This window comes from Aquarana catesbeiana, linkage group LG02, assembly GCF_042186555.1.
Source record: "Aquarana catesbeiana isolate 2022-GZ linkage group LG02, ASM4218655v1, whole genome shotgun sequence".
Lineage (NCBI taxonomy): Eukaryota > Metazoa > Chordata > Amphibia > Anura > Ranidae > Aquarana > Aquarana catesbeiana.
The window spans coordinates 386,680,097-386,697,810 of record NC_133325.1 but is presented as its reverse complement, the minus strand read 5'-3'; the positions used below and the strand labels follow the sequence as shown (position 1 = coordinate 386,697,810).

The 17,714-nt window shown below is 45.5% G+C and overlaps 1 protein-coding gene across 3 annotated transcripts in view; it reads right to left on the bottom strand.

Annotated features, from left to right (window-relative positions):
- SCML2 (Scm polycomb group protein like 2) overlaps nt 1-17,714 on the bottom strand; it is a 192,952-nt gene that overhangs the window by 163,311 nt on the left and 11,927 nt on the right. Inside the window, exon 1 of one of the 3 annotated variants that reach the window (XM_073615173.1) lies at nt 7,014-7,308. The exons of the other annotated variants lie outside the window; for them this stretch is intronic. The gene's annotated coding sequence lies outside the window, so the exon portion shown is untranslated. Of the gene's footprint in view, nt 1-7,013; nt 7,309-17,714 lie in introns of those variants that run through there. 3 annotated transcript variants of the gene reach the window in all.

Here is a 17,714-nt window from a genome sequence, read left to right as displayed (position 1 = left end):
GTCCCCCTGTCCATCCCACGGTCCCCCTGTCCATCCCACGGTCCCCCTGTCCATCCCACGGTCCCCCTGTCCATTCCACGGTCCCCCTGTCCATTCCACGGACGGTCCCCCTGTCCATTCCACGGACGGTCCCCCTGTCCATTCCACGGACGGTCCCCCTGTCCATTCCACGGACGGTCCCCCTGTCCATCCCACGGTCCCCCTGTCCATCCCACGGTCCCCCTGTCCATCCCACGGTCCCCCTGTCCATCCCACGGTCCCCCTGTCCATCCCACGGTCCCCCTGTCCATCCCACGGTCCCCCTGTCCATCCCTCGGTCCCCCTGTCCATCCCACGGTCCCCCTGTCCATCCCACGGTCCCCCTGTCCATCCCACGGTCCCCCTGTCCATCCCACTGTCCCCCTGTCCATCCCACGGTCCCCCTGTCCATCCCACGGTCCCCCTGTCCATCCCACGGTCCCCCTGTCCATCCCACGGTCCCCCTGTCCATCCCACGGTCCCCCTGTCCATCCCACGGTCCCCCTGTCCATCCCACTGTCCCCCTGTCCATCCCACTGTCCCCCTGTCCATCCCACTGTCCCCCTGTCCATCCCACTGTCCCCCTGTCCATTCCACAGTCCCCCCCCCTCTGTCCCCCTGTCCGTCCCTCTGTCCCCCTGTCCGTCCCTCTGTCCCCATGTCCGTCCCTCTGTCCCCCTGTCCGTCCCTCTGTCCCCCTGTCCGTCCCTCTGTCCGTCCCTCTGTCCCCCTGTCCGTCCCTCTGTCCCCCTGTCCGTCCCTCTGTCCCCCTGTCCGTCCCACTGTCCCCCTGTCCATTCCACAGTCCCCCCCCACAGTCCCCCCCCTCTGTCCCCCTGTCCGTCCCTCTGTCCCCCTGTCCGTCCCTCTGTCCCCCTGTCCGTCCCTCTGTCCCCCTGTCCGTCCCTCTGTCCCCCTGTCCGTCCCCCTGTCCATCCCACTGTCCCCCTGTCCATCCCACTGTCCCCCTGTCCATCCCACTGTCCCCCTGTCCATCCCACTGTCCCCCTGTCCATCCCACTGTCCCCCTGTCCATCCCACTGTCCCCCTGTCCATCCCACTGTCCCCCTGTCCATCCCACTGTCCCCCTGTCCATCCCACTGTCCCCCTGTCCATCCCACTGTCCCCCTGTCCATCCCACTGTCCCCCTGTCCACCCCACTGTCCCCCTGTCCACCCCACAGTCCCCCTGTCCACCCCACAGTCCCCCTGTCCACCCCACAGTCCCCCTGTCCACCCCACAGTCCCCCTGTCCACCCCACAGTCCCCCTGTCCACCCCACAGTCCCCCTGTCCACCCCACAGTCCCCCTGTCCACCCCACAGTCCCCCTGTCCACCCCACAGTCCCCCTGTCCACCCCACAGTCCCCCTGTCCACCCCACAGTCCCCCTGTCCATCCCACAGTCCCCCTGTCCATCCCACAGTCCCCCTGTCCATCCCATTGTTCTCTTGTGCATCCCACTGTCCTTCTGACTACTCTGCGCTCCTCCTGACCACTCTGCAGCCCCCCCCTCCACCCCACTGCCTCCCCCTGTGCATCCCGCTGGTGTGGGGTTCTTTGGGGTGCTGTGGTTAGGGTGGTCCACTTTGGGGTGCCTTAGATATGATGGACTGATTTGGAGTGTTGAGATAGAATGGGCCACTTTGGTGTGGTGTTGATAGCGTGGGTTGCTATAGGTAGGATGGGCTACTTTAAACTGTCAGTGGAAGGGTGCAGTGGATAGAAAGGATTGTTGTAAGGTAGTGTGGGTTTTAAATTTAGGCCCCTTCCACGGTTAACACAATGTGGCTACACCCTCTGTTCGCTGCACCCCCTTTAAGCCAATATTTAGCGCAATTTAAGACATGTCCACTGTTCACCACAATCTTTTTTCATACGCCCCTGCCCCAAAAATCAGCAAAAAAAATGTCAAAAATCATCTTTTTTTTGGGGGGTGGGGGTGTCCCTGAATGGCAGTTTAGAAATGTGGTCACCCTAATTGACATGTACATCAGATACAGGTTTCATGCCGTTTTTACTTAACATGCCAACACACCAATTTTACATAGACCAAATCCCATTGGTGTCAAAATTTTCAGCTTATGCCTAGTACACAAGATGAGAAGATCAGACGAAAAATACCGCTTTCAGAGTGATTGACCGATAACCTAAGCGTTAGTACACAGCTTTCAAGAGCTGATCACGACAGTTCATGTGAAAATATCTGAAGGGACAAGCATGAAAATCTTTGTATGATAACAGAACAAATGATTTTTTCGGTTAACCACTTGCCTACAGGGCACTTAGACCCCCTTCCTGCCCAGGTCATTTTTCAGCTTTCAGCGCTGTCGCACTTTAAAATTACAATTGCGAGGTCGTGCTACATTGTAACCAAATTTTTTTATCATTTTCTTCACACAAATAGAGCTTTCTTTTGATGGTATTTAATCACTGTTGGGTATTTTATTTTTTTAGTTAAAGAGACCAAAAATGTGAAAAAAAAATTTTTTTTTACTTAGTTACAAAATTTACTGACAGAAACTAAGTAATTTTTCTCCTTTACTGATGTGCGCTGATGAGGCGGCACTGATAGGCTGAACTGGTGGGCATTGATGAGGTGGCACTTATGGGCACTGATTAGGTGGCACTAATATGCCGCTTTTATGAGCACTGATAGGTGGCACTGATGGGCATTGATCGACAGCCATGATGGGCAGCACTGATAGCCCGCACTGACTGGCATCACTAATGGACACTAGCTGGCGGCACTTGTGGGCAGTGGTGGGCACTGATTGCTGGCACTGGTGAGCAATATATTGTAACCGGGGCACTGATGATCAGTGCCCCGGTTACATGTGTAGATGTCCCCCCTGCATGGAGATGCCACTGATCGGCTCTCCTCACCACACACTCTGTCATTGTGAGGCGAGGAGAGCCGATTACCGGCATCTCCGTGTTTACATGTGACCGGCTGTGATTGGACACAGCCGATCACATGGTTAAAGAGCCGCGGACGGCTTATCTGGAAGATATGCCGATAAAAATGTGGCCAGAAGTAGCAGTTTAGCCACAAAACGTGTTAAATGGTCCTTTAAAGTGTCACTAAATGCAAAACTTCTATTTTTTATTTTGGATAGAGTAATTGAAGCTTATAACTCCTGTCAAGTTTTTTTTGCCATCTTTGCCCCCTGGGGAGATTTCCTTCACTTCCTGTCCCATAGCCAAAACAGGAAATGAGTGTAAATCCCTCCAAAAAGTGAGGGAATCCTGGTGTGTCACCAAACTAGCATCCCCATTGGAAGATTTCCCCTCTGTTACAGTTTTGATGTCAACCCAAATTTTAGGATTTTCTTTCTTGCGTTCACTTTCAAGGATAATGGTAAACAGGACAAATAGAGGGTGACTAAGCTCTTCTACATATTATTTATAGGCAACTCTGCAACACAAAGCCTACTTGGATTTTTGAGATACAGTACTTCCCCAACCTTTCTGCATTCTGTGTGGAGGCAGCCATCTAGGTATAGGTAGGGTTTTGCTTCTGTTCAATGTTTCTAGTGAGCAAAATAGATTTGCAGTGAGATTTGGTGATGTCACTGCTAAGACTGGCAGTTAGGGCAGGAATCTTCAAACTACGGCTCTCCAGCTGTTGCGGAGCTACACATCCCACGAGGCATTGTAAAACTCTGACATTCACAGACATGACTAGGCATGATGGGAATTGTAGTTCCCGAACTGGAGGGCCATAGTTTGAAGACCCCTGAGTTAGGGGAAGCAGTTCCTTCCATCTCACACTGCAGATATACAGCTATCAGGGTGTAAGTACAGAAGTGCCTATACACCCTCACATACCAGGAAATGCACTACAAAAAGGGTACATTTTTTTCAGGTTACTGCTTCGGCTTCAATTAACATTTCTAGATGTTCCCTAAAACACTGCAAACCTTACTTCAATGGCAAACTTACAATTTTCTAGCAGCAATTACTCACTGCTACAAAAATCACTTACTGTTACCGATTAACAAAGAGTAGCCACTAGCAATTTTTCCATTCTACAAGTTGTCAGTGCTAAATCCTTAGGTTGGCATGCTCAGCTACAAGTCGTACTCCTTTAAGTGGGGTACACACTATAAGAAAATTAAGTGAACGATCGTCGGATTTTCTTTGTGGTTTCACAGCAAACCGGAACAGATGAACAAAAATGCATTTAAAAAAAAAAAAAATTCTCATACGACAAAAGCTTTTTTTTTTTTTTTTTTTTGTTTATTGTTTCTGATTATGTGCAGTCTCTATTTTCTGATTTTTCTTGTATGGAAATCATACGAAAACTAAGAAAATCGTTCGTTCTGTTCTCGTACAAGAAAAGTTTTGGCGTTTCTCCCTTCGGGAATTTTCGCAAGAAAATTCAGGATTGGCTGTCGAAAGTTGTGTACACACTTTATGAAAAAAAAAATTAAATAAAAAAAAAAATAAATAAAAAAAACTTCGCCTGATTTTCTTATAGTGTGTACGAGCCTTTACCTTAAGGCCTGGTTCAAACTAGTGGAATTTCAGATGTGACTCGAGTTGCCCAAAATCACATCATTTTCATTGCTGTTTGTTCACATCAATGCAACTCATCATGGAGTAATTTTGGAAAAGGTTCCTGTACTGCTTTGGTGCAATTCCAGTGTGATTTTGGGCCCATAGAATAAACAAATGTTATATCCAAGTAGCACTACATAATCGTACTGAAAGTCAGATCAAAATCATATTGCAACAGTATGAACCTAGGCAGGGTTAACAATTGTGAAATGCAGAAATGCACACAAAAATCACAAACGCGTTCCCAGAACACACAAAAAAACATGCATCCCTTTTGCAGGCATGCAGTGGTGCCATTATATCTTACTGGCACCCCCAATGCACCTTGCTATTGCAAGCACTTTCATATGCATCAACATTTATGGTAACAGAGTACCATGAATTTTGGTGCGACGCGAAAAAAAAAAAAAAATATGAATAAAAACATGCATTTCTTTTGTGCAATTTTTGCACGTTAAAATAAATGTGCTGTACTAAATGAGACACAATCATTGCACATGCACCTGCATAGATGTTAACAGAGTCAAAGTCACAGCGGTGAATGCACTGTGACTGTCACTGGCAAGCTTGTCATCAACAAAAATCACTGCTCAAACTCAGCTGCTAAGTGAATGCCACTAGCCAATTTTTTTTTGTACACAATCAAGTAACCATGATTTAAAAAAGAAAACTGCTGCAAATAAATTGCAAGCATGACATGTCCCTAAGAGTTATACGTGGCAAACCTTTAATAAAGTACATATATGCATAGGTCCTTCATGAAAAGTACGTATATTTAGATTTAGTCTTTTACTACATTACTGGTTCCTATGTCTCAGATTCAAAAATTCTAAAATAAAAAAAGGAATCATTTTTTGTGCCAGGAAACATGATAAAGCTAATATTTTTGTTGATGTGTCAGCAGCAGTGCATATCTACACAAACAATCCCTCTTATTTTAATTTTAAGTAGCTTGAGTTACAAACTAAAATGTACAATTAAAAAACATATTAATTTCAAATATTCACTTTACATCAAGTGTGGAAAACTGTAGTTACCCAGTCTGGGTATAAAAACATAATGGCATCATTGCTATATGCCACTTACCAGGCCAGACAATATATCCTTGTGCCTTGTAGCCTGAAAAGCAGTACCATTTAGGATAGGATCGATCACCACCATGCAATTTTACTGAAACAAAGTAAACTTCAGTACAATAAAGAAATCCAGATAAAGCGTAAAGAGCCACAGCAAAAGTTTCAAATGCTGCAACAAAATGTAGCCACTTCTTCCTTTCCACAATGCAAAAAGGATTATCAGAAAGAAATCTATTCTAGGGAACCCTGCTAACTTCCTAAATTCCAGTCCAGGTAAAATGCAAAGAATCCCATCTGCAGATAAAAGACTGTCTGACTCCTCCTCTCCAACCCATCTGGGTTTTACCACTGCTCCTTTTGACTGCAGTCTGGAGGATACCATAAACTTTGTTTACATGTCTGAAGGGCAGCTGCAACAATAACAATCTGGCTCACATTCTCCGAAGACTAGCTTGTCTTGTTACAGGAAGGACTATTAAAGAGATCTATACACACACACACACACACACACACACACACACACCTCAGCATAAATGAGTACACCCCTTTTGAAAAAGATTTTAATCAATATCTCAATGAACACAAGAACAATTTTCAAAAAGTTGGCAAAACTGAATTTTATAGAAAATTTGTTTAGCTCATTACATGAAAGTAAGGTTAACAATATAACTTAGATTACAAAATCATCAGTTTTAGGCCCCTTTCACACGATAGGCCCACTCAGATCCGCCTGTCTGTTTTCCAGACGGATCCGAGCGGGCCATCCATCTACTTCTATGGGCAGGCGGATGTCAGTGGAGATGTGTCCGCTGACACCCGCCTGCCACCTGATCCAACAAGTTTCACGCAAAACAGACGGATGGCGATACGTTCGCCATCCGTCTAGCGGATCTAATCGGATGAAAAATGGACAGGCTGTCCGTTCTCATCAGATCTCCCCATAGAGAGCAGCGGGGCTCTGACAAGTCCATCCCTGCACAGTGAGCGGAGACGGACTTGTCATCTGCCTGCTCAGCGGGGGACCAACGGAGCATTCCTCTGCTCTATAGAGCGACGGATGCAGCGGTGACCATGTCTGCTGACATCCGATCTGCTAAAATCAGACGTATGGTGATACGTTCGCATCCATCCTGGCGGATCGGATGAGATCTGATGAAAATGGACATGTTGTGCATGACAACCAAGGGCAGAGTAATGGTAGCATCTTTTTCCAATATAGAGCAGTACATCAGTGAATTCATGATACCATCACTGAAATGCAGCTCCGACACCAGCAGCACCCATGCAGCCCCACAGAAGGACACTGCTACCACCATGTTTTACTGTAGGCACCATACATTTTTTCTTTGTACTCCTTACCTTTGCAACGCCATACAGTTTGGAAGCCATCAGTTCCAAAAACATTTATCTTGGTCTTATCACGCCAGAGTACAGAGTCTCAGTAGTCGTCTTTTTTCCCGCATGGGCCCTGGCAAATTCTAGGTGGACTTTTTTGTGCATGGACTTTAGGAAAGCCTTCATTCATGAATGACACCCATGCATGCCTTCCTCTGCAACATTGTGTCACGAGAAACAATCACCTTAGTTTGGCTTTCTACTGTTTAGCTAACCGCAGTGAACTTGCATGATCATTTTCTTCAACTCTTCTCATCAGAAGACATGCCTGTTGAGGTGTTAACTTCAGTGGACGGCCTGGACGTCTCTGTGAGATGGTTGCAGTTCCATCTTTGTTACGTTTTTGTATAATTTTTGTTACGGTATTCTGACTGATAAGTAAAGCTTTGCTGATCTTCTTGTAGCCTTCACCTTCCTTGTGTAAAGAAATTATTTTCTGTCTCAGGCCTTGTGACATTTCTCTTCCATGTGGTGCCATTGCTGACAGCATGAAGTGGTAAGGGGTTTTCTTTAATTAACACTGTTCAACTGTCTGCTGGACAATTGTTTAATAAATAGACTCACCTATAGTTCAATTCTTGTTAATTAGGATTTTGTTTTCTATAACTCCTTTCACACTGAGGCAGTTTTCAGGCATTTTAGCTCTAGAAATAGCGCATGTAAAGTGTCAGAAAACTGCCTCCCATTCTCTGAACTGTGTGCTTTCACACTGGGACGGTGCGCTTGCAGAACATTAGTAAAAGTACTGCAAGCAGCATCTTTGGGACGGGTAGCACTCCCAAAACGCCCCTGCACATTGAAATGAATGGGCAGCACTTCCAAAGCACCTTAAATACACCACAAAACGGGTCATTTTTTGATTTTTCTTTAAAGGTCCCGTTGTCACGGGAAACCAGCTCACTATAGCCTGAAAAGCGTTGCTAAAGCACTGCAAAAACGACCGGCGGCACTGCAGTGTGAAAGGGATCTATAACTTAGCTTTGCTCCTAAGACTTTCATTGGGGTGTATTCATTTTTGCAACATGGTCTTAAATTAATTTGTTAGGAAAAATACATGTGTGTGTAAATTTGGGGTCGAACGATATGGGTTTTTCGGGGCAGATACAGATTTTTCAGCTGCCTTTCAGTCTGAAAGCCGATACTCTGTACATTCAACGTTTTTATACTGTCCTTTTAAATATATATTATATATATATATTTTTTTTTATCATCACTTTTATTGCTGTCACAAGGAATGTAAATATCCCTTGTGACAGTAATAGGCAGCGACAATCGCCACAAAGCCTCAAAGGAATCACATGGTCAGATTATGGCTATAGTCCAGGGAAAAACAGAAATATACCCAAATGTCATAGATATAATCTTTATAGATATGATGCTACGTAAATGTTCACTCAAAAACTAGAACTAGTGTCCCCATTGGAAGATTTCCCCACTATTACCTTTCTAAAGACAACCCAAAATTTGGGATTTTCTTTTACTTTCACTTTCAATGATAAACAGGACAAATGGGAGGGTGAACCTCCTTATCACGAAGATAGACAGTTGTTGTAATTCCTCTTCACGCTAGCAAAAAAAAAACGGAGTAAGACTTACCGGTAACTCTTTTTCCAGTGGTCTTCCAGGACAGCCCTTGAGAGATGGAGTCCCTCAAAGTCCCATTCAAAAGGCGGTCCCTGGCCAGTCACTTACCAAGAACCGAAGGATGGAACTAAAAAACATAACCATAACAGGTAATAACATTAATACATCAATGTAATTCAAGGGTGGGATCGTGCTGTCCTAGAAGACCACTGGAAAAGGAGTTACCGCTAAGTCTAACTCCGGTTTTCCCCAGTCGTCTTCCAGGACAGCCCTTGAGAGAATCCCCAAGTACTTACCAGATCAGGGGGGGACCACGGCTTGGTGGACTTTCCTCCCAAAAGCCTGATCCTGGCTGGACATTAAGTCTAGTCGATAATGCCTTGTAAAGGTGGAGAAGCTTAACCATGTAGCCGCTTTACATATTTGATCCGGGGTGGCACCAGCTCTTTCTGCCCAGGATGCCGAGAGTGCCCTTGTGGAGTGGGCTTGAACACCCCCAGGAGGATCTCTATTTATTGTTCTATACCCTTCTGCAATAGCAGCCTGATCCACCTAGCTATGGTGACCTTAGAAGCCTTTTGTCCCTTACGTTGTCCAGAAAAGAGGATAAAAAGTGAATCCGTAATTTTAAATGGTTTGGTTACCTTTAGGTACTCTAGGATGCACCGCCTCACATCTAGTAAATAAAATTGATTCTCTTTTTCATTTGAGGCGTTCTGGCAGAATGAAGGGAGGACAATATCTTGCGACCTATGAAACCTAGAAGCCACCTTTGGCAAGAACCCAGGGTCCATCTTTAGGATGACTTTGTCCTCAAGAATCTGAAGGAATGGCTCTCTAATGGAGAGAGCTTGAATTTCACTAACCCTACGGGCTGAAGTGATTGCCACGAGAAGCACTGTCTTAAATGTGATCAGTCTTAGAGAGGCCTCTGAGATAGGTTCAAATGGTGGCCCCAAAAAGGCCCTGAGGATGATTGATGGGTCCCAGGTTGGAGTTATGTTAACTCTGACTTGTTTGTGTCTAGTAATTGCCTTACAGAACCTAGCGATGAGGGGGTCTTCCTGTAATCGTTCCTCCAGGTACACACTTAAGGCCGCTATCTGAACCTTAATAGTACTAGGAGTTAATCCCTTGTCTATGCCCTCTTGGAGAAACTGTAGGACGTTTGTTGTATCCTTGTTTACCTCACCTCGGCTATCTAACCAGCTGTTAAACTTCCTCCAGACTTTTCTATAAATAGCGGACTTGTAGATGGTGACCTTGTATTGTGTCCTGAAACGCTAGTAGGGCTCTGAGGATAGCTGTTCGTTCCTTCCAATTGGAAGAGAATTGTTTCTCTTCTGGCGTCCACCTGCCCTGGGCCCAGCATGAGTTGAGATGGGCTCCCCATTCCCAACTGCTCACATCCGTGGTCAGTGTAGATGTGATAGGCAAGACCCAGAGCACCCCTTTGTTTAAATTTTCCGTGTCCTTCCACCACTAGAGGGAACGTTTTACTTTGGTGGGGATCAATACGTATTCTTCTTGATCTTTGTCCTTTAAACCATTAACACAAACCTCTGAAGGTCTCTTTGGTGGAACCTGGCCCATTGTACGGCCAGAATTGCTGCTGTCTTAAGTCCTAATGCTGACATCACCTCTCTCACTGTACATTTGGTGCTGGTTTGAAGAAAGGACATCCTCTGCTTCAGATTCAATATATTTTACTTCCGGCAAGACTATCCTTTGATCTACAGACAGGATCTTGTAGCCCAAATATAGAATATTCTGTGTTGGGGTTGTTTTGGATTTTTCCAAACTGATTATCCACCCCAATTGACTCAGGCTGAGTTGTGTTAACTCTAAGTCCTGACAAGGTCATTTCTCCGAGTGGGCCATGAGGAGCAAGTCGCCTAGATACGGAATGATCGAGACTGACTGAAGTCTTAACGGAACTAGTGCTTCTCCGAGAACCTTGGTAAAAATTCTCAGAGAGGACGACAGTCCGAAGGGAAGTGCACCGAAAGTGATAAACTTTGGAGTCTATCTGAATCGCCATACAAAGAAATTTCTGGCATTCCTTCCTTATTGGAATATGCAGGGTAGCCATAAACACCTCTTTTTGGAGAAGGTTCATTATTGAGTAAATGGACTCCATCCGAAATCTTTTGCATCGGATGGAGAGGTTCAGGGGTCGGAGGTTCATGATTAATCTGAACTTCCCTGACATTTTTTTTTTACCACAAATACCTCTTGATCCACCATCTCCCCTATTAGTAATGGTAAGGCCCTGGCCTTTTCTGAGTGTCTTGGAAGTTTTGTCACTAGAAATTTTGAGGGTGGGTCGCTGTGAAATTCCAGCGCATAACTTCTTTTTATTATGTTTAAAACAAACTCGTTTGAGGTTATCTTTTCCCACTGCGAGAGAAAATTTTCTAATCTTCCTCCCACAAGGACCCTGATGTCACTGGGGTGGTTAAAAAGTATACCCCCTTCTCCTTTCCCTTTTTGCCCTGTCCAGGGCTTTTTGGGTTTGAAGTCCTCTGTTTTGTAGGGTTCTTGAAGGACGAAAAAACTTCCTTTGAAAGTTTTCTTTTTATCCGCCATTCTTTCTAAGCCGGTATCTAATTCAGGGCTGAAGACTAAGTCTCCTGTAAAGGGGACACTGGCATAGGCGTGTTTTGGATGCTGTGTCTCCCCCCCCTCAAGTTTTCATCCAGTACCTGCCTTTAGGTGTTCTTGTAGTTGTGACAACCAGAACTCCAGATTTCTAGCTACGCAAGAAGTGGCTAGAGCTGGCCTCAGGCCTGCCACTGATGCATCCCAGGCCCTTTTTAAGACTACGTCTGTTTTCCTGTCCATTGGGTCCTTTAAATGACCCATGTCCTCGAAAGCAAGGTCAGACTGTTTCAACACTTTGGACAGCGGGGCGTCTAGTTTTGGATTTTTATTCCAGACCGCCTCTGGGCTCTCATGAAAGAGGAATCTTCTTTTAAGAGTATTTGGAAAGAAAGCTTTCTTATCCGGTTCGGCCCACTCCTTACGGACAAGGTCAGAAAGTACGTTATGTATCGGAATACTTTCGCCTTCTTTTACCCCAGGGACTCATACATCTTATCATGCCTGGACAACTGAACTTCTTCCTTGTCAATTTCCAATGTATCATAAATAGCGCTCAACAGCTCGTCGACTTCCCCAAGGGACAACTTGTATTTTGTGGCTTTGTTAGCTACAGCCTGATCCTCATACTAGTCTGAGTCTGCGTCAGAGGATTCAGGGCTAACTAACGTGGATGGGGCTATGCTCCCTGACTCCACAGGGCTCCCCAGAGCTGGGTGTTGAAAGGCCTGGTGAAGAGGGAATCGCAGCTGCTCTACTGGTGGAAGCAGACGTGTTTACATCTGCGATTAACTCCCTGAGAGATTTAAAGGTTGATGCCATCTCACCTTTAAAAGGAGCTAAGGAATTTAGCCAAGGGAGTGTCTGCCTCTGAGTTTAGTAAGCCTGCAATACACTGCCTGCATAAAGCTTTGTTAGAGCCTGAGGATAACTTGTTCCCACAGTTAGGGCACTTTTTGCGGCCTGACTTGTTTTCCCTTGGAGCCTCCTTAGCGTGTAAAAATAAAAAATAGATAGATAGATCTTAGCATCAAACCCCTACCCTCTTAATACACCCGTGCTGCAACCACCAAACTGCATATTCCCGAGACAGTGAGGTATCCACCACCATGGAGTACTACAAGTCCCAGCCTTACAACTACCATCATGAAGAAACCTCAGTACAGGGCTTGCCCAGCAGCCTACCTAGGTTTAGCTGGCGCCTGCATCTGCCAGAGTGTCCTGGGGATTTGCCTCCATGGCCCCCCCCCCCCCCTCCCTGCTCTGGATCCTGCCGCTAGTCCGGTATTGCTGGACACTGGTCAGGAATAGTAGGCCCAGCCTGGGTTTTCCCATTCCTGTTCTTATTTGCGTTTGGTCACTGTGGCTTGTCAATAAATATTATACTTCTTAAGAGCAATCACCGGAGTGCGAATCATCTTTTCCTCGCTTTCCCCTTCCTCCTTGCGCCCTTGGAGACCCGGAACCAGAAGTTTCGGCACAATGATGACTCGGTGCTGCCAGAAACGACGCAAACTGCGTCTCCGGTCCCCATTGCAGCAAGGAGCTGAGATGGATGAATCCACCTACACAGCTCCTGGGGGAACCTGCATCACCCTGCCACTGGCACACCTGGGCACTGGAAGGAGGGGGGTAACGGGTCTGCTCCTATCATGCTGGACGGTACCCGAGCCCCAAAAAAACCATAAGGTAGGAACTTCACTGGAGCCGACAGTTAGGACCCAGTCCCCCTATGCGGTCTCCACTTCCTTCAGGCAGCCCCTGAGAGATGAAGTCCCTCTCTGATTCCTAGCAACATGTTCCTCCGACAGAGGAAATACAAATGACTGGCCAGGGACCTGAGGGACCGCCTTTTGAACTGTGGCAATGTGTTTCCTGTGGCGATGGGAGGGACTCCATCTCTCAAGGGCTGTCCTGGAAGACGACTGGGGAAAAAAAAGTTTTAGCTTTGGTTATACTTTAACCACTTCCCATGCACCATATAAAAAATGACATGCGCAAAGTGATTAAATTATACCGACATCATATGACGTCCAGCAGGATGTGTGCCCCTGGGGGCGGGCACCATGACGATCGGGGGATGACGCTTGTCCCTCGGACACAGCACATCCCCGATCAGGGTAAACAGACAATTAAATTGACAGTTTACCACGTGATCGTCTGTGCCCAATCACAGCCGGTCACAAGTGTAAACAACAGAGCCGTTACCAGGCGATCCCTGCTTCTTCTGCTCACACACTGATCGTGTGAGGAGAGAGCAGGAGATCTGTGAGCGATTTATTGTCTGCCTGCGTTTATTACACCTTACTGTGCACAACACGGGCCCCCCCCCCAAAGAAAGGGAACCTGACACCTGTACTGCCACACAGCCCATCTGGATCTGTCACACAGGACCGCCATCAGTGACCTGTCAGTACCGTCACACAGGCCCGCCATCAGTACCGTCACACAGGCCCGCCATCAGTACCGCCATCATGTCCCAAAGAGTTTTCACAGCTGAGGAGGCATATAACATCCTTACTATGTCGAATGATGAGAGCAGCAAGCTCTCATAATCAGATTCTGGTTCGGGATACAAGCCAGCATCGGATCAGTGACCGAGTCAGCGGAGGAAACTGTCCCTCCTAAAAGAATAAGGAGATCAGGACCAAGAAGTGTTGGCCATGGAGTGGAAGGACAAGAAAGATGTTCACATGAGGTCTACCATCAACGATGACACCTTGGTGGAGAATCAGAGAAGACGCGGCCCCACTGTAAAGCCTGAATATCGGGGGGATTTAAATGACCAGATACTATCAACCCGAAATTCGTATGTCTGCTACCAAAAATCAACCCATCACCTACCTCAAGTATATTGAAGACATTGTCACTGCCCTGATTTACCAGCAAGGACCAGCCCCAGGTATCATTTGTTCTGATATTTTGAGTCGACTTCAGGAGCATCATTTTCCCTATAACATTCCCCCTACAGAATCCGGAAGAAGACGCCAGTTAGAAGAGCTACCAGCTATTATTGTCCCCAATGTCCCTCCTAACCTGGCCTGTGTATAGGAGATTGCTTCAGAAGTTATCATCCATAAGATATTAGTTCTCCTTATTTTTAACAGACGATGCCTTTACCTGCCGTTTTAAACTTTCCAATTTCCACATGCACTGACCTCGGCCTGTTAAATCGACCATGTTTTTGCCTTCCACTTGGACTGATCTTTTGCCCTTCTACTTTTAGTACGCAGGGGTCTCACATATGTGAGGGGCTTCAGAATAGCGTTCTGAGTAGAGAAGATCAGTTTTAGTTTTTCTGTGTTCCCAGAACAGGGTCTGGTGCCTGGAGACTTCAAACAGATTTGGGTGGGTGAAGCCTCTAGCCCTGGCCCCCCTGGCCCTAAGCTTAATAGTCCGTCCTGCTGCCTGGACCAATACTTTGGCTGTGATGACCATATAGCTGCCTTTAATGACCCAGGACTTTAAGGACCATGTTTCTTCCTGCTGCCTGGACCAATACTTTGGCTGTGTTGATCATATCTCTGCCTGCTACCTGGACCAATGCTTTGGCTGTGCTGACAGTATATCTGCCTGTACTGTGGAGAGTATTCCTGCCTGCTGCCTGGACTATTGCTTTTGCCGTCGCTGACCACATTCTGGCCTGTTGCCTGGACCAATGCTCTCCTCTGTGGACCACTGCACTACTAAAACCACAGGTAATATTTTGTTATTTGGTATGTACTATGTGTAATGCCCCGTACACACGGTCAGACTTTGTTCGGACATTCCGACAACAAAATCCTAGGATTTTTTCCGACGGATGTTGGCTCAAACTTGTCTTGCATACACACAAAGTTGTCGGAAAATCCGATCGTTCTAAACGCGGTGACGTAAAACACGTACGTCGGGACTATAAACGGGGCAGTGGCCAATAGCTTTCATCTCTTTATTTATTCTGAGCATGCGTGGCACTTTGTCTGTCGGATTTGTGTACACACGATCAGAATTTCCGATAACGGATTTTGTTGTCGGAAAATTTTATAGCCTGCTCTCAAACTTTGTGTGTCGGAAAATCCGATGGAAAATGTGTGATGGAGCCTACACACGGTCGGAATTTCCGACAACAATCGTGTGTACGGGGCATTAGAATGAAGGGCCTTTAAAAATGTGATTGGTGGTCAAAAAATTATATGTGTAATTTATGCTCCTAGAAGGCCTGGAGCTGCTACTTGGATGTTGGGCCTCTGTATATGGACAGACTGTGTGGAAGTCTCACACATGTGGTATCGCTATACTCAGGAGTAGCAGAATGTATTTTGGGGTGTGTGAGAAATGACTTGTGAATATGACAAGTTTGAGTAAAAAAAAAAAAAAAAAATTCTTTAGTTTTTCCAAGAATTGTGGAAAAAAGAAATTACAACTTCAAACTCACTGCCTCTTACTAACTTAATGCCTCTTACTAAATACCTTGGACTGTCTACTTTCCGACAAGGGGCCATTTGGGGGGTATTTGTACTTTCCTGGCTTGCTAGTGTCTCAAGAAATAAGATCAGTACATCAGGTGTGATACATTTTCAATGATTTTTCAATGATTAACACCATAGCTTATAGACTCTACAACTTTCACAAAGACTAAATAATATACACTAATTTGGGCTATTTTTACCAAAGATATGTAGCAGTATAAATTGTGGCCCAAATTTATGAAGAAAAAATTACCTATTTGCAAAATTTTACAATAAAAACTAAAAGTGCTAAATAATTTTGTCTGGTTATAGTGTCTGGGCGGGAAGGGGTATAAGTGCCCTGTATTAAAGTGGTTAAAATTACCCAATTTAAGTCCATATCCAACTACAATCTACTATATCTGCTCTCCCAAATTCTCCTTCCAAACAATGCCAATAAATTCACGTTATAGACAGGATTTCCTAAAACTTCACCCCCTTGCTTCTGTAATTGTCTCTCTTCCTCTCCCACATGTGAGTAGAAAGCTGGGGGGGGGTGCAATAGCACACAGGTATTGATTTACTAAAACTGGAGAGTGCAAGATCTGGTGTAGCTGTGCATGGTAGCCAGTCAGCTTCTAACTTCAGCTTGTTCAAATTAAGCTTTGACAAAAAACTGGAAGCTGATTGGTTTCCATGCAGAGTTCCACCTGATTTTGCACTCTCCAGTTTTAGTAAATCGAACATCGAACCCCAATGTGTAATGCTGAGGTACCGCAATGCATTAAGGCAGCATTTGGCACAAAATTTTCTGCGCTGCATTACAAAAAAAAAAAAAAAAGGGTCCGGTGTGGTTTCCAGCAAACTGGGGTGCAGTGTTAGCCAATTTAATTTCATTAACACACATTTATGCGATTGCGTTAACGCCCAATATGTTAGTTAAGGGGGGAAAAAATATGCAGTACGTCATACTGGATTTTTGTGGTCTAAGGCAGGCCATAGATGAGCGGCCATAGATGCAGCAAATTTCTTTCCTGCAACCACAGGTTGCAGGAATCAAATTCACTTGATTCCTCTATCAACAGACAGTGTTGACCATTGCAGAGAAAGCCACTCCAGGTGAACACATTAACCATCCATTCACAGCATAGCCAGGATTTAGATTAAGGTGTTCAGCTCGTCTGCAGATACAAAATCAAAAGACATCCAGAATTCGCTGCAACACTTCATGCAAAATACATCACAGACAGTGTGGGGTACAGTAAAAGTTGACACTTTCCACGCTGTTGCTAGCGCTTACTGATAACCTCAAAGGATCAAAAAAAGGTGAAGTATTGCAGCAAATTCTGTTTTCTTTTGACTGTATATATACATACGTGTGTGTATAATTTTTTATAATATATACCCCCACACACACACACACACACAATGTTGATGGTCTTGCCGGGGAAGCCATCCCCGCCAGGAGAACACAATGATAATTGCTAGCGGACGATCAACTTGGGCCTGCCTATACCTGGTTTGAATCCTGGCCATTCCTTGCTGAACTGGTCGAGATTCGAACCGTCTATGGCCAGCTGGAGTGTTGTCAGCCCTGCCTAGTGTCCTTAGCAAGATTACTTAACCATCCCCTCTCTCAGACCTTTACATGTGATACTCGAAAAATTAAAATATCGTGCAAAAGTTTCACTAATGCAACTTAAAAGGTGGAACTAATATATGAGATAGACTCATTACATGCAAAGCAAGATTTGTGCGCGATTTGTCATAATGGTGATGATTATGGCTTACAGCTCATAAAAACCCCAAATCCACAATCTCAGAAAGTTAGAATATTGCATGCAATCAATAAAACAAGGATTGTAACAATATCGGTCCTCAGAAAAGTATAAGCATGCGTATGTACTCAGTACTTGGTTTGGGCTCCTTTTGCAGCAATTACTGCCTCAATACAGCGTGGCATTGAAGCTATCAGCCTGTGGCACTGCTGAGGTGTTATGGAAGACCAGGATGCTTCAATAGCGGCCTTCAGCTCTTCTGCATTGTTCGGTCT